This window comes from Cryptomeria japonica, chromosome 3 (assembly GCF_030272615.1).
Source record: "Cryptomeria japonica chromosome 3, Sugi_1.0, whole genome shotgun sequence".
Taxonomy (NCBI): Eukaryota; Viridiplantae; Streptophyta; class Pinopsida; order Cupressales; family Cupressaceae; genus Cryptomeria; species Cryptomeria japonica.
This window is the reverse complement of record NC_081407.1, coordinates 787,386,056-787,402,113: the sequence shown is the minus strand read 5'-3', so window position 1 is coordinate 787,402,113 and position 16,058 is coordinate 787,386,056.

Below are 16,058 nucleotides of genomic sequence, written 5' to 3'. Positions count from 1 at the left end.
ATTCTTATTTACTGGTACACTGTTTTGGAATGCAAAATACTTTATAGAATATGTTAACTAGTTAGATACTGATGCACCCCCCCTCTCACTATCTTTGGGACTATAATCAATCCTAACAATTGGTATTAGAGTCTGGTCCTCTATTTTAAAAAGCCTAACAACTTGAGGAAGATTCTAACACCGGTACAGATGGAGAATTTAAGAAAGCAACTAGAAGGGGCTCTTGTGGATTATGATGCAGAAAAGTTGAAGAATATCAAATTTGAAGATGATTTGAAGACTACACTGGAAATCATTCAAGGACTTCAGGAGAATCTCACTATTTCTAGAAATAAGAGAAAAGAACTTCATGAGAAGATGCAGAGTGATGATGATGAAAAGGAAACTCTTAATGATCTTGTAAGCAAGATGAGGCAAGAAAACATGACCTTGAGAAATGAAATGCAAGATATGACTATGAGATTTTGTAAAGACATTGAAGACAGAAAGAAGAATGAAGATGACTTGACTAGGAGACTCAATGAAGCTAGAAATGAAAATCTAAGACTCAGTCATAAAAATGATATGTTAAACACAGATCTGATTCACTTGGAACATGATAAAACTGAACTTATGAGACAAAAGGATTTCTTGGAAAATGAGTTGGCTACTGCAAATCAACATAAAGAGAAATTCAAGAAAAGTTCAGAAGAACTTGATGATATGCTGAAAAAGTTAGAAACCTAATGGAGACACTAATGGACTTGGATTTGAAGTTGGTGAAAGCTCTGGTACTGCAAACAATCATGATCACAGTAAACCAGTAAGACAACCTAATGCTTACAAATTTAATGGGAAATTCTTTAACTATAACAAGTATGGTCATAGAGAAAATCAGTGTAGATCTAGAAACATTCAGAACATTAATGCACCCACTGGTAAATGTTCCAAATGAAACAAAATTGGTCATAATTCTGAAAATTGCAGAATAAATGTAAGATGTTATGTTTGTGGAAGATTCGGACACTTATCTAATCAATGTAGAACACAAACCGACACAGGATATGGAAAGGCAATTCAGAAAAATAATGTAACTTGTTATGCTTGTAACAAGATTGGACATATTGCAAAATTTTGTAGAAGCAAGACTTTATTGACAAATAATAAAGGACCTAGTTTGAAAGGCAAAGAGAAAGTTGATGAGGTAAAGAAAAAATTTTCAAGACAATGGATTAGAAAGACAGATTAGAATGTTGATGAGACTATTCCTTCACCAGTAGAACAGAGTATTACTCCACTGGTAGGATATTTTTCATCCAACTAAGAAGTAACCCTTGGGGGTATTGCAGCAAATTGAAAATAATGCAACTTTACCCTTGGTTGATGGTGAGAAGATGGACTTCTTCTTTATCGATAGATGTGTTAAGTTTCACTTAACCGGCAAGCATTTATTGCGGCTGTCGAAGGAAAAGACATTATAAATCAGTGATTTTCCCTCTTTTTCATTCACCAAGCATTCAAACCTTTGAGAGAGCAAAAAACCCAAGTGAAGGCATCCCAAGTGAAGAAGTAAAGCAAGTTCTTTCAAGCATCCAAACCTATAAGGTAGATTAAGGTATTTATCAATGGCTTCCTTCTCTGCTCTGGAATTTATTTCAAACCCTACTATTATAGAAGTTGTGAAGTGCCCTAGGCCCATTTTTTAAATCATTCCCAAAATAGAAAAACAAGATGAATCCCTAGGATATTTTTCAAAAATCCCCAAAGGAGTTGCATATGCAGAAGACCCTGGAATCTATATTCATTGCCACATTGAAGAATTAGGTTATGAGGAAATCATGAAAATGTATAAAAATCTTATGTGTGATGAAAGTGGAATTGTGAAACCCAAACATAAGATAATTGAAAATTTAGGTTTTGTGGAAATCCTTGACATCCCAGAATTCCTAAGGAAGTTGTATGGATTGTGCTTAGCAAAGTTCATGGTGAATTCTTTTGGCTAGACTCTATTCATAAATTCACCAGGGAAGCAGTTAGGGCAGTGACTGGTTTACCCTCCACTAGTATCAGGCTAGATAAAACTAAAAAGGTTCATAATAACATAGTGATGACACTAACAAGAGCAACCTATGATAGCAAATCCTTGAGAGTTAATGATGTAAAGTATGAGAATGTTAGATTCATTAGCATGATAATAGGATATAAAACCACACATGCAAACTGACTGAACTCAGTTTCAAGTCTATGTATTAAAAGTGCATATGATATGGTTAATAGTAATGCTAAGATAGATATATGTGAATGGTTGAAGGATGAGTTGATTGACAATTTGAAGAAAATCAAAGGAGATAAGAAAGGTACTTTTCGTTTTGGCAATCTCTTGGTATGACTGATGTTGTATCCAACAAAAGAGGTTCTCGGTATTGTTAAGAAAGAATTTGGTTTTGATATACTGGTAGGAAAATAACTGTTAGATATATTCGCTGGTATGGGGATAGATAAGGATAACAATATCACTGAGTACTTCAATGCCTTTAAAGCTAAAATGAAAACAAGGGAGAGCCTACCATAGAGTGTAGTGGATAAGTACAACAATGATATCTATTTTGTAATCAAGAAGGATGAAATATGGATGGAGGCAGTTCTTCCTAGAATTGTATGGGTAACTAAAATGGGATATGAAGCAAATGTAAACATAATTGAAACTTATGCTAAAGCCCTATTAGAAACCCCTAGAGAACCGAAAGAAAAGGTTTTTGGTAGTGCAGAAACTATAGAAAAAGGTGTCGAAACATTGAAACAAAGGAAGAGAAGAGAAAAGAGTATCAGAAATTACTCCAAGCAAGCAAAGGAAATTAAAGAATACATCTTGAACATGACTGGTTTTAAGGAAAGTGACTTATAAGGATTACAACTAGAGGCACATCTCTCACCAGTTGGTTCATCTTCTAACAGTGAAATCCCTGTAGAATTCAAAAGAGTTGATAGGAAGAGAAAACCCTCACCAGTACCCTCTCCCCCTCCCAAGAAAACTAGGACAACAAGGCAGAAGCAACAAGCAGTGAGGCCACTAGCTAAGAAGCTGACACCTATAAAGAGAAAGGAAAAATAGGTTATGCTACCACTGGACAACCTACTAAATGAGATAATAGATGATGAAAACTTATCTAATGTTAGTAGAGTATAGGATACATTTTCTAATGAGGAGAAGGAAAGTGTTGAAAATAGCATCATCTTACACCTTGATATCTATAAGAGGTTATAGATGATTTGCTTAGTGAATTGTATAGGTAGTTAGATGCTAAAAGGTTAGCTATTATGGAACTTGACAAGAAAATTAAGATCGAGAAACTACATGTTGTACATCCTATGAAATCAGTTGAGGAAATTGATGAGTTGATCAGTGAAGCGAACCGAACAGTCTTTTCAAGCGGTCACTGGCATGTAAGTCTAATGGCCAGCAAAGTTAATGAAATCTCAGAAGAGACAACTGACAAATGTGATATTTTCTTTGTTGAGAAAGAGAAACAAGAAGAACTAAACAGACCTTAAACTTTCAAGGTTTACCAAAAGGACCGAGACAAGGGTAAAGGCAAGGTAGGTGGACTACCTAATATAAAAGTGATAGATAATATACCACCACCTTCAGTTACTCCACTGGTACAGTCTAACAGTACACTAGCTACTAAGAATGTGGAAACACCCCATGAGGACCCAAACCCTGAGTTTGAAATTATGTACATGATGATGAACATTGACACTTAGGAGGTTAATATTGTAGCTGATAAGGAAAGTACTGAGGAAAAGAAAAATGATGTTGCTACTGAGCAACTGGTTGAAAACATTGAGATTGGGGTTGAGACTCAAACAAAGAAGTTAGAGAAAACTGAACATTCAGATGATCCCTTGGTTAGTGAAATGGTTACTGACAATACTGTCAATACAAGCATTGAAAACCATCAAAAAAACTGGCTAACAACACTGAGAACAAGGAGAGAAACAGGTTGAGAAATAGGTACACACACAGGTAGTACCACTGACAACTACTGAGAAGCCTAAACCATTGCTAGTGGAAATGCAGACACAAACTAACCCTCCAGAGGTCAAGGAAAGAAAAGTAATTGCTCCTACCAGCAACACTAAAATTGTTAAGGTAATGGGACAGTCATCCAGTACTTCTATGTCAGAATTCAGACCAACCAATGTGACTGAAGTACTATTGGACTCTATAAATGAAATTACTGGATGTAATGCATTGGCATATAAGGCTATAGATAACATAATTCCTATTCTTAAATTGATTGCACCCAAGTGTAATGTAGATAATAAGGATTCTTTGAGTCAGTTAGACACATTGTCTAAATACATCATCGACAATATATTGACTGTGGATCAAATTAATGAGGAAACGTTCAAGGAGAAAATGGACAAGTAAAGAGAGAAATTCTTTGAAGAAACAATAAAGAAGTGCACGGAACACATTGCCACTCTTTTATTGGCACTGAGTAAAACAATTATGGAGTTCAAGGAACTATACAAAGATACTTGCAAGACAAATCTTTTGATAGTGGATATTGACAAGGAAATCAGAATGGTACAAAAAGAGATAAATGATATAGCTGATAATATCATTGGTTCATCTGAACCTATATTAGTTATTGAGCAAGAAATTGTTGGATTTGAAGAAAAATTGGAGAAGTTAGAGAAAGAGAAGGAAAGGTTAAAGGGAAAAGCTAAAGAACTTAAGTGCAAATTAAGTCCTAAGTTAGATAATCTTATCTCTCTAAGGAAAGATATCTTTGAGGCACTTATTCAAGGGCAGAAGACACCGAAAGAAAAAATGCATCATCTCACTAGTACTACTTAGAGAACAGAGGTAGCTTTAAAGGACAGTAGCAAGTTTACTCAGAGCTTAAACTTGGTTTTAGCATACATATTTCAGATTGTAACCAACCAAATACAGGCTTCAGATGAAATTACACACTCATTTGATGATTGACAACCTTTATCATTGATGTCAAAGGGGGAGTAGTAGGATAGAGAAATATGATTATCAGAGGAGATCATCTACTCAGGGGGAGCACACATTTTGGACCACACATTTTTGGTAAAATTTTTGGACTTCATTTTTGGAACAGATTTTTGGATTTTTCTCATGAGTGTTGCAATCAATGCCGAAGGGGGAGATTGTTGGCATTCTACACTCTAGTGAGAAATGAAGGTGTTATCATTGATGGCAACTTACCGGCAACATTTAGGCAACCTTATGGATATCTTTAGGCACCGACACCGACACTGACAGACACTCTACCAGCACTCCAGCTGACAGGATTTTGATAATAATATTTTGTATTTAATTGTAATATATTTTTGTAAGGCAACAAGGCATATTGTAATAAGACTCATATATGTATGAGGTCTTGTAAATCATTTTAAATGTGAACATGGAAGGATTATAGAAGAAGGGAATATATCAAAAGTGATGAGTGAATATTAAGGTAGATTTTGTATAAGGGTTAATGGTTATTGTATGAGCTTAAACTGGTATTGAACCTAACATTGCAGATGTTGTTTTGTAGTAGTACACTACATTGGATTTTCTTAATCCATTTTTTAAGTCAGTGAGACTTCCTTTTGCAATCAAGTAGTGAGCTCTAGGTAGTTGGCCTTCCTGCATGTGCAGGCCCCTTTTGTAAGTAATATCCATTCATTGGCCAGTGAGTGAATATTGTGGGTCACAAATTCCACCAAGGTTTTTCCCACACCGGGTTTCCTCGTTAAACATCTTTTGTTATGGTGTGCTTTCTGTGTTGTCTTTACTGTTCTTATTTACTGCATTAATTCTCGTTTACCTGTACACTATTTTGGAATACAAAATACTTAATAAGGTTAAAGAATATGTTAACCTGTTAGATACTGATTCACCCCACCTCTCAATATCTTTGGGACTATAATCAATCCTAACAATAGTGATAGCCATGAGATCAACAGGAACCTGCTCAATCTTTAGGAAGCCCGACAGAGACATAGGAAAAGACTTAAGACTTGGGCAAAATTAAAACTTATCAGAACCCACCCAGGCCTAGACTTAAAAGGGGCCCCTCTTGACGACACATAGACCCTTAAACTTAAGTGAAAAAATGATGAGAAAAGAATTTTAATCAAAAGCAAAGGGAAATTTTGAACCATAAACCTTGAACCGATTTGCTAATGATTCAAAATAGACATAGCACATTCTCACTTACTTATTAAAAATAATACAAATCTATGACATAAGTAGGAGAAGCGGTTGAACCTTGAACCTTGAACCAAAAAGATTCAAGGGTTCAAGTTCAATATGAATTACAAAAATGCACTACAAAGGTTTAATTTTCTAAATGTTTACAGGGAAAAGAAAAAACCCTAAACCCTCAAGATTTTATAGGTCCCGATAGTGGCTCTGACTAGGGATGGTTGGACGCAAGACCAACACAAGAATCTGGCAAAAAATTTGGAATGCAGACCAACAGGAACAAATGACTTCTCCTCAAATAAAAAAAGGGGCTTCTTATTGAAAAACACACAACTGAAAGCAAATATATATAGCCTACAACTACTGTGCATGGACTAAAACATATCAAGAGAAGTAATATTTAAAGAATCGTCCATGCACTAGAAATTTTTGTACTTCGCCATTCATTCTTTGCAAGAAGTATGAATCTTTTCTTTTGATATCACAAGCAATTAAAGGGCCTTTCCACAGTGATTCAAATTTATTATGCTTACCTTTGTCTTGGTCTTTTTCATTCCATTGCAACACCATGTCATCAATCTGGAACTTTCTTGCACTAGTCATTTTATCAAAAAGGTACTTTGACCGTAATTGAAGTTTCATATTCCTTTTATAGCCTGCAGTCCTCATTTTCTCCATCTCTACCAACTAAATCATTCTTTCTTCCATGGGTTCAGACATTTCTTGTTCTTCAATCCACAAAAATTGGTAAACTGGAAGCAAATTATCTACAAGTAACCTAGCCTTCACTCCATAAAATAGCTTAAAAGGGGAAGTACCAATGGCCTTTTTTATAGTCACCCTATGAGCCCATAAAGCTAATCTAAGCTTTTGATCCCAGGACCTTTTATTTTCCTCTAGGATCTTCTTGATGATATTGAGGAGACTTTTATTACTCGATTTTGCTTGGTCATTTTCCTGTGGGTGGTAGGGTGAAGAGTATGACATAATACTCCCATAATTAGCACAAAATTATAAAAAACTCTTCAGACCTAAAGCACATAGTGTTATCCATGACTATTTTAGTTGGCACACCAAACTTTGTCACTATATTATCCATCAAGAAATTAATGACTGCCTGACTAGTAGCCTGTTTAGTAGGTATGTCTTCAATCCACTTGGTGAAATAGTCCATAGCCACCAGAATCCATTTGTGACCTCTTCTTTATTTTTCTATTATCTCTCCAATAAAACCAATGACCCATTGAACAAAAGGGGCTTCAACATTAACATAATTCAAAGGAAAAGCACCAACATACCTTAGTTTAGAAGAAAACCTTTTACAAGGATCACATTTTTGAACATATTTATGAGCATCCTTGAACAAAGTTGGCCAATAATACCCTACTCAGATTATCCTACGAGCAGTAGTCTTAGCTGAATAGTGGCCTCCACACACTCTACTGTGCATCTCTTTCAGAACCTTCCTAGCTTGGAATTCGTCCAAGAAAACTAGTAGCATCCCATCAATGTTCCTCCAATACAGGTCTCCCTGAATAAGAACATATTTATGTGATTTTAACTTTAATGTTCTTCTCTGGTTGTGTTTCATACCTTCTGGACATGAGGCACTCTTCAAGAAGTATACCACATCTGAATACCATGGTTTCTTCTCAATGCTAGTTACAAAATCTTGTTCAATCTCAACATTATTTATGTCAATATCCTTTAATTTTGTCTCATTCATTAACTTGGCTAAGCCTAGACCTCTCACCAGTTTTGTGATTTTGATATCAAGATCAAACTCTTGTATTCTGCTTATCCATTTGCATCTTTTTCCAGTTACTTCAGACTAGGATAGGATATCCTTGACAGTTGCATGTGGTACATAGGCTACAATCTGGGCATTTACCAGATAAGAATGAAAAACTTTAACAGCCTTGACTAGAGAATATGCCTAATTTTCCATGATTTCATGCTTTAACTCAGTAGCCTATAAATATTTTCTATAGAAAGCAATTGGATGTTCATATCCTTCATCATCCTCCTATAGTAGAATTGTGGCTACTGTGTGATAAGAAGAAAAAGAAAATTATCAGAAAGGCTTACTATAATCAGGTGATTTTAGCACCGGTGCTTCTTGAATAGCCTTCTTAATTTTGTCAAAATCCTATGCAACTTCTTCATTCCAAAAAATTTGCATCTTTCTTCAAAAGCTTCATAATGGGCTTGACAATTTCAGCAAAGTCAGTTATAAATCTTCTAACAAAATTCACCTTGCCCAAGAAAAACTGAATCCCTTTAACATTCTTTGTCTGAGTTACATTATTTATAGTTTCAATCCTTTTAGGGTCTATCCTAACCCCTTCCTTGGAGACAATATGCCCTAATAATTTTCCTTGAGTCATTGCAAAATGACATTTCTTTGGGTTCAAGGATACATCAAACTCCAAAGACTTGCAAAAGACCCTTTCCAAGTGACTACAATGATCAATTACCTTCTTTCAGAAACATGCCAAATCATCCTAGTAAACAACCATTATGATGTTGATAAACTCCTTAAAAGCTACATCCATTACTCTCTGAAAAGTAGCTCCAACATTCTTCAGACCAAATGGCATTCTCACATACACATAAGTCCCTCAAGGGGTAGTAAAAGCAATCTTAAATTGTCTAGACTCCTTTACTAATACATAATTATAACCTAAGAACCCATCCATCATTGACAATAAATCACAACCAGTTTCCCTTTGTAACATGGCTTCCATATTTGGGGAAGAATAATTGTCTTTTAAAGAGGCAACATTCAAATTTCTTAAATCTACACAAAGCCTTATATCCCCATTCTTCTTTTTGACAAGGACCAAGCTGGATACCAGTGAAGAATGTCTTATAGGTTTTATAATCCCACCTTCCCTTAACTTGGTTAATTCTTGTTGGATTTTGGTCTCCAAAAGGGGGTTAATAGGTCTGTGATTCTGTTGAAAAGGCTTAGCATCAGCATGCAGAGGAATTTAATGTTGAAATAAGTATTGTCTATACACTTTTAGGCCCTAATAGGACCAAGAAAAACCATGTTTATACCCTTTTAATAAGTTAATGAGGTCGGTCCAAATATGAGGAGATAGGTTCTTCCCAATATACACCAACTTAGGGGATGCTTCTGTCCATAAGTTCACCTCATCCAATTCCTCCAACTTGTTAGATAATGCTTGATGTAAGTGACCATCACTGTAATTGAACATCCCTCTAGTTAAACTAGTCCCCTAAGTATTTCATTTGTCTCTAATTGCACTATGTTACTTCCAAAAGTTATTTCCTGTCCATCTACTACCTCCACCAATGCATTACAATCAATCTTTTGACCTTCATAGTCATCTATGCATTGTACAAATCTAAGGATGTCTTCATCATCCTCAAAAACCTTCCAATTGTACCCATTATCAAGGATGGATGGTCTGGCTTTTGTCTCAATTATTGAGACTCCAATCAATGTTACATCATTATTCTTTAATGCAATATTAGCTAAAAAATCTGCCATAATGTTCTTAGACCTTTCAATCCAATCAATGAAAAATGCATCAAAGTGTTCAATGACATCCGAAACAACATGCTTGTACCTTTTTAAATTGTCATTTTTAGATGTATATCTTGACCTTATCTAAGACACTACAAGTTCAGAGTCTACATAAACCCTTAACAACGTGATCCCATGTCTTTTAGCAATCTCTAAGCCCAATAACATAGCTTCATACTCAACTGTATTGTTTGTACATTGGAATGCTCACAAAAAAGAATATTTGAAGGTAATACCTAATGGGGAAATAAATAGCACTCCCACTTTAGACCCTTCCTTAGAGAAATCTCTATCAAAGTACATCTGCCATAGGCCTTCTTGTCCAGCTCATCAACAATAGGATCAGTATTCTTCAACTGAGGTTGAATGGGTTCAATCTTGAAGTTATCAAGATCCACATCAATTCTGCAATTAAGCATGTTTGGGTCTATTTTTTCAATAACCACTAGGGCACGTGGTTCTTTGTACAATTTTATAGAATTCCCATTCATTGGGATAGTTTCATATGAAAAATCCAACTGAAGATGTCCTCCAATAGTAGCAGCCTACTACCTAGAAAGAAGCATGCCATAATGTGGCTTTGTGTCTGTAACAATTACATCCATTTTATAAGTGGCTTCAGGGAAAGCTACTATTTTTACTTCTACATCTCTCATAGTACCCACAACAGGCACTTCTCTATTACCCATGGCATAACATCTCCCATATGAAGTGTGTACTAACAAACCTAGCTCCTTCATAACCCCACAAGGCAACACGTTAGCGGTTACACCAGAATCTATCATGAAATTTTTTATCAATCTGTTATTTACTAATAGTGTGACATAAAAGGGATCTATCTGAGATGGTTCCTGATTAATAGTGGTGCCCACATAAACTTCTAGGACTCCTTGTTCTTGATCCTTCTCATCCTTTGCATTTCCTCTTTTAGAAGAAGCATCTGCATTTGATATACTTGAAATAAGAGAAAAAGAAACCTCTCTATGTTCTTTTATTTTTAGTGGCTCTATGAAAGGTACTAAAACCTTCACATGTGTTAAACCTTGAGTCATATCAAAAATTGTGTTAACATTAGACTCAACATGAGCTTTAACCTTTTCTGCCTTCTAGTGACTTGTTCTCTTGTCACTAGTGGTTTCTACCTTACATCCAGTTGTATCAACAATACCAAGTTTTGCTGAACTACTTGACTGATCACCTTTAGCCTGACTATCTTTGACAGAAGTTTTGTTCTCAATGGACCTCTTAGAAGAGGTTTCTTTAAAAAATAGAGAACTAGGCATACCTTGACTTCCATCATCTTTACTTCTTCTCAAATTATAATTATGCTTAGCTTTAGCTATTGCAGCCTTAGTGAGATTCTTGACTTCCTCCTCATTAGGCCTTCTAAGATGAATCTCTTTATATTCTATTGTGACTACATTCAAAGTGGGATGCCAATCAATTGTCAACTACTCTTGGAAATTTGTATTGCTTCTTGAGACATTATATTCACTTGCTTCATCCTCTGAAGACTCACAGTCAGTTTCCATAGTATACTCAAACATATTAACTATAGGTTCATCTTCACTTCTCATGGATTCATATAGCTTGAGACACAACACACTGATAGGGGTAATGTGGCCCATGACATGCAATACACCATGGGGTATTTTCCATATTATGTTCATTTCCTCCCTTCAAATGATCAGGGGTATTCTGATTTTGTGTGACTTTTGATCTATCTTGCATAGGTTTTCCATCTTTACATGCAGTGTTATATGGCGTATCACGCAATCTAGCAGGTCTGTCTTGCCAGTTGTAGTGAGGCCTCTCAGATTTACTTACTTTAGCAGTAAGATCCTTGATAGCAGTCATTAATTTTTCTATCTTATCCTCTTCTTTGGAGGATTTATTTTTTTGTTTCTACCACAATCTTCCATCAGTCTTTCTTCCCACTTTACCCAATGCTTTTCTATTACTCTCTACATTGATTGTGATTCTGAAAGCATCTCTTAAACTATGTGGGTTCTTATCTCTGAGAATGTAAGCCATTTTGGGGTTGAATGCATTGTAGTAGGTAGTTAGACACACATTTTCATCTAACCTCATTACTTGAAAAAGTCTATGCATTGCCTTTTGAAACCTTGCATTAAAGTCTATGATGGCTTCATTATCATATTTCCTGATATTGTAAAATTCATTGAGCATGAAGCTCACATTCATTTTGTCTCCATATTTCTCTTGAAAGCAATTTTTGAACTCTTCCTAAGAACCTATACTGTCCACAGGTAACCCTCTATACCAATCTCTAGCATCCCCAATCAAGGATTGTATAAATAGCTTCATGATGACATCTTCATGTGCAATTTCATAGTCATTAATCATGTCACCAAAATATTTTAGATGCTCTTTAGCACTAACAACATTATTCCCAACAAACTTCTAGAGTTTATCCCTCATTTCAATAGGGACATGGTTTGGATATTTGAGAATTCCATCAAAATACAATGGCCTATACAACTCAACATTTATTGGTGTCCTTTGAAACTGATTTCCAATAAAGTTGTTTGTAGTATTCACCCTTGGGCCTAATCCGCGAACTCTAGGATTTTGATGGCTTTGATTATGGGGTAATCCGTGACTGGTTTGATTTGCTGGAATTGTACTTGGAAGAATAGCATAATTATTTAGGGCAACATTATTAGATTGGTTAATGGGTGGGATAACACTTGTTTGTATCATTGGTTGAGTGTTCAACAAAGAGGCATAAGTATGTTAGGGTATAGGATTACTATGATCCATAGGTGGGAAAGTTATAGGAGGAGCTTTCAAGCATTGTATCTTTCTCCTGAACTTGAAATTAAGTGGTTCTATTTCCACCTTCTCTAACTCCCTTTGCAGGTCCTCATTTTCTTTCCTTATCCTTTCTACCTCAATCTCATGTGACATCATTCCTTAGGGTCCTTCTACACTTTCTGACACCAGACCCACAAACCTATTCTCTACTATTTTTTGTTTTCCTTTGTCAATAACAGGTCTGGAAGGTTGGGGATCACTATGAACCTCCCTACTAGGTTGTACTACAACCTTAGGTCCAAAAATAATTTTAGGATCAAGGATTTCCCTAATAATAGGACCATGCTCTTTACTCCTAGGTTCTTCTTGAGCAAACAACTCAAGCTCTGCAATCTATCTTAATAGCCTATCTCCTTCAATGAGTTTGGCTTTAGTTTCATTCTCCTTTTCCTTATCTTTCTTTTTTCTTAGGGCAATCAAATGATGTACTCTCTAATTTAGTACCTCAATCTCCTGAGACACTTCATCTTGGTCTGGGAAAGTTTCCTCTGAATCAGACACATTTAACTAGTCCATATCAATTAGGCTAATATTTCCTTCCATAGTTTTGGGAATGGAACTGGCTCTATTACTTGTACTATGCCTATCTCTCCTGGAAATGCTCACATTAGACACTCTTTGGTGAAAGGTTTGGATATCATCATTAGTGCTAAACAGGCCAACATGAAAACCCATAATATCATGGTTAGAGTCATGAGAAGAGGCATTGGACCTTGCATTTATAGGACACTCAAAAGACTTACCCATTTGATTACTCTTTGTTTCCATGACTGATTTGATTGCTCAGGAATAACAGTTCCTCTCCAGCCCTTCTTGACTGGTTCAAGTAACCCTTCATGCAACTTCTCTTGAGGGTTTTTCTTCATATAAGACCTAGTATTCCTTCTCCTATTCATCTCGCTAACCTTGTCAAGTGACTGTGATTTTTTTTTTTAAAAACACTATTTTTTTTACTTCAGAGTCACCACCCAATGTCTTGGAAAAATATATAGTTTAACATAGTGAATCACTTACAACACACTTAAGGATGAAATTGTTGATCTTTTAGAAAAGAACACAATAGTATTCTAAGATTCTATGAGATAGATTGAGGATTTTCTTTAGAAAGATAAACTCAATAATTTTTAAACTAAAACTAAGGGAACCTGGTCTCAACACTTTTATGCAATAAAGACACAGATCTGTAGTATAAGACTTATCTTATTTGACTCTCTCCAATGGAGTTGCCATTTTTGTTGTTCTCCATTTTGAAAACTTCTGTTTCTTCTCTTTAAAAGTGAAAATTATTGCCTCCGTGCTACAATGGAAGAGAACAAAAAAAGTTTGAAATAAAGATAACAATATGAGGTTCCAGAATGAAGAAACCTCCTACACTTTAAGCTTACAAAAGCTTGGGTAGGTGAAGCCTTTTATAGACTATTTTCTCACAAAAATAGTAAATGGTTTGCAAAAAACCAGTGTAAATTCCTGCAAACTTTCCTTACTAACCAGTACGACTAACCTAAATGGAAAATTGATTTGACTTTTTAAAAAGAGGGTCACAAAATGCAACAAAAAACCAACAGATAAACCAGTGCCTTATCCAGGCAACAATGTCATCTACAACATACTGCAACCTGAAAAGAGAAACTAGTACACAAATCAGAAGTTCCTGATCTATCAACTCTAAATATGTCTGGCATACATAGAGTCCTGATCTGCATCAGACTTCATCATCCATTCCACACCAAGAGTACTAAACAACTTCATTATATGCCTAACAAATAATTCAAAATAAGCGATCCTTGATTACTTAAATGGAATAAACACCAGTACAATGACACAAAGACAATACAAGTCTAAGTTTAAATTCTCTAAAATGTATATTTCATTCCTCTGTTAGAAGGTTACAAGTACTTCATATTTGACTTAGAAATTGCTAAGACAAAGGCCTATATTAATTTTGCTAGAGTTTAGCTATGAAAATTGTGTCCCTTTTCTAGGTGGCCTTGGTATCCTTTTATAGAAATTGGGATGCAACAAGCTTCAGACCACCTAGAAGAAATTCTTACCCTAATAGTCATTTAATGCAAAAGTTACATATCTGTGTCGTTGCAGTTGAGGGAGAAACCTAACATTCTTTCTAGGATGCATGCTTCATTAATTTATTAGGCATTCATTTGGAAGATGGCCGAAAGGGTAGGCTCCTATTACTCAAAAATGGTTGCAACAACCGGTAGCTTCATAATGCTGGTGGATCATCTTGTGCTAGAGCATTGATGAGTTCTTATCACAGAGTGACACACCATTATGTTCTTCACATATCTTCCTGCAGATCTTCTGGATACCTCTCACCAACCCATTTTCATCTTGAAGCAATGTCGAATGCAACTTCCATAGCTTTGCCGATATTTCTTTTTAATATTTAAAATTCTTTGGCACCAACGGATCAAGAGACCTTCTCTCTTAGCACTTTTCCTTTAGTTGCCAAGTCATGGCCTTTAAAGTTAGGATGAGTTTCCATCACAATATAGCGACAACCATCTGATCATGGGAAACTAACATGCCTTTTAACTTCCCTGAGTAATCCACTTAGAAACAGGCCCCACCACTTGGTCTCTAGTTGTTAAAAACTTAACTGCTACCACACTTGGCCTATAGAAAATCCAATCTTTCTGACTAAAGAATAAACCCTGAGATCCCAAGGTTACTATCCTAAAAATACTTGTCGTGGGTTACACTTGACTGCAAAATCATATTCCTTGGATTGATAGCCATCCACTGATATTTGACAAATCCATATCTGGGCAAAAATTAACCCTCGCAGATTTCGGCCACATGTCACCTCTTGGTTTGCTTGTGAGTCCCTCTGGACTCCACCTGTCTTGCCACTTCATTAGTCACCAAGTTGTGACCATTAGCATGTAAGCACCTTTAGCTTGTCGTATGGCGACAACCATAGATCTTCTTTGAACTTGCTTGTTCCTTACTTCCTCCAAACTATTCTTCCTATGGGTCCCACCACTTAGTCGCCATGTTGTGGCTTTTAGACATCGAGCAAATTTTTTTTGTGACTTGGTGATAGTCATTGATCTGCCTTGACTTGCCTAACCCTTATCTCACCTGAGCAACTCCCTCTATCACTTTCTCTTCTAACAGGCCCGACACGTGGCACATCCTGATTTGCCTTTGGATCCATCTAGATGCCACCTTGGACTTGCCACTGGACTTGGGCCCACCTTGATTCTTTTCCTACTACCTAATACATGGCACAAATTCATTTGCACTGAGCTTACCTAGACTACCACCTTAACAATCACCTGGTCAGTCGCTATGTCACATGTGATAACCATCAGGAAGTTTCACATTGCAGTATAGCAACGGCCATAGATCTTCCCTCAAGCTGCTTGATCCTTAATGCCTGGGCCGCTTTCCTTTTAGCACACGTTCTTTGTTGCCAAGTCGCATGGGATA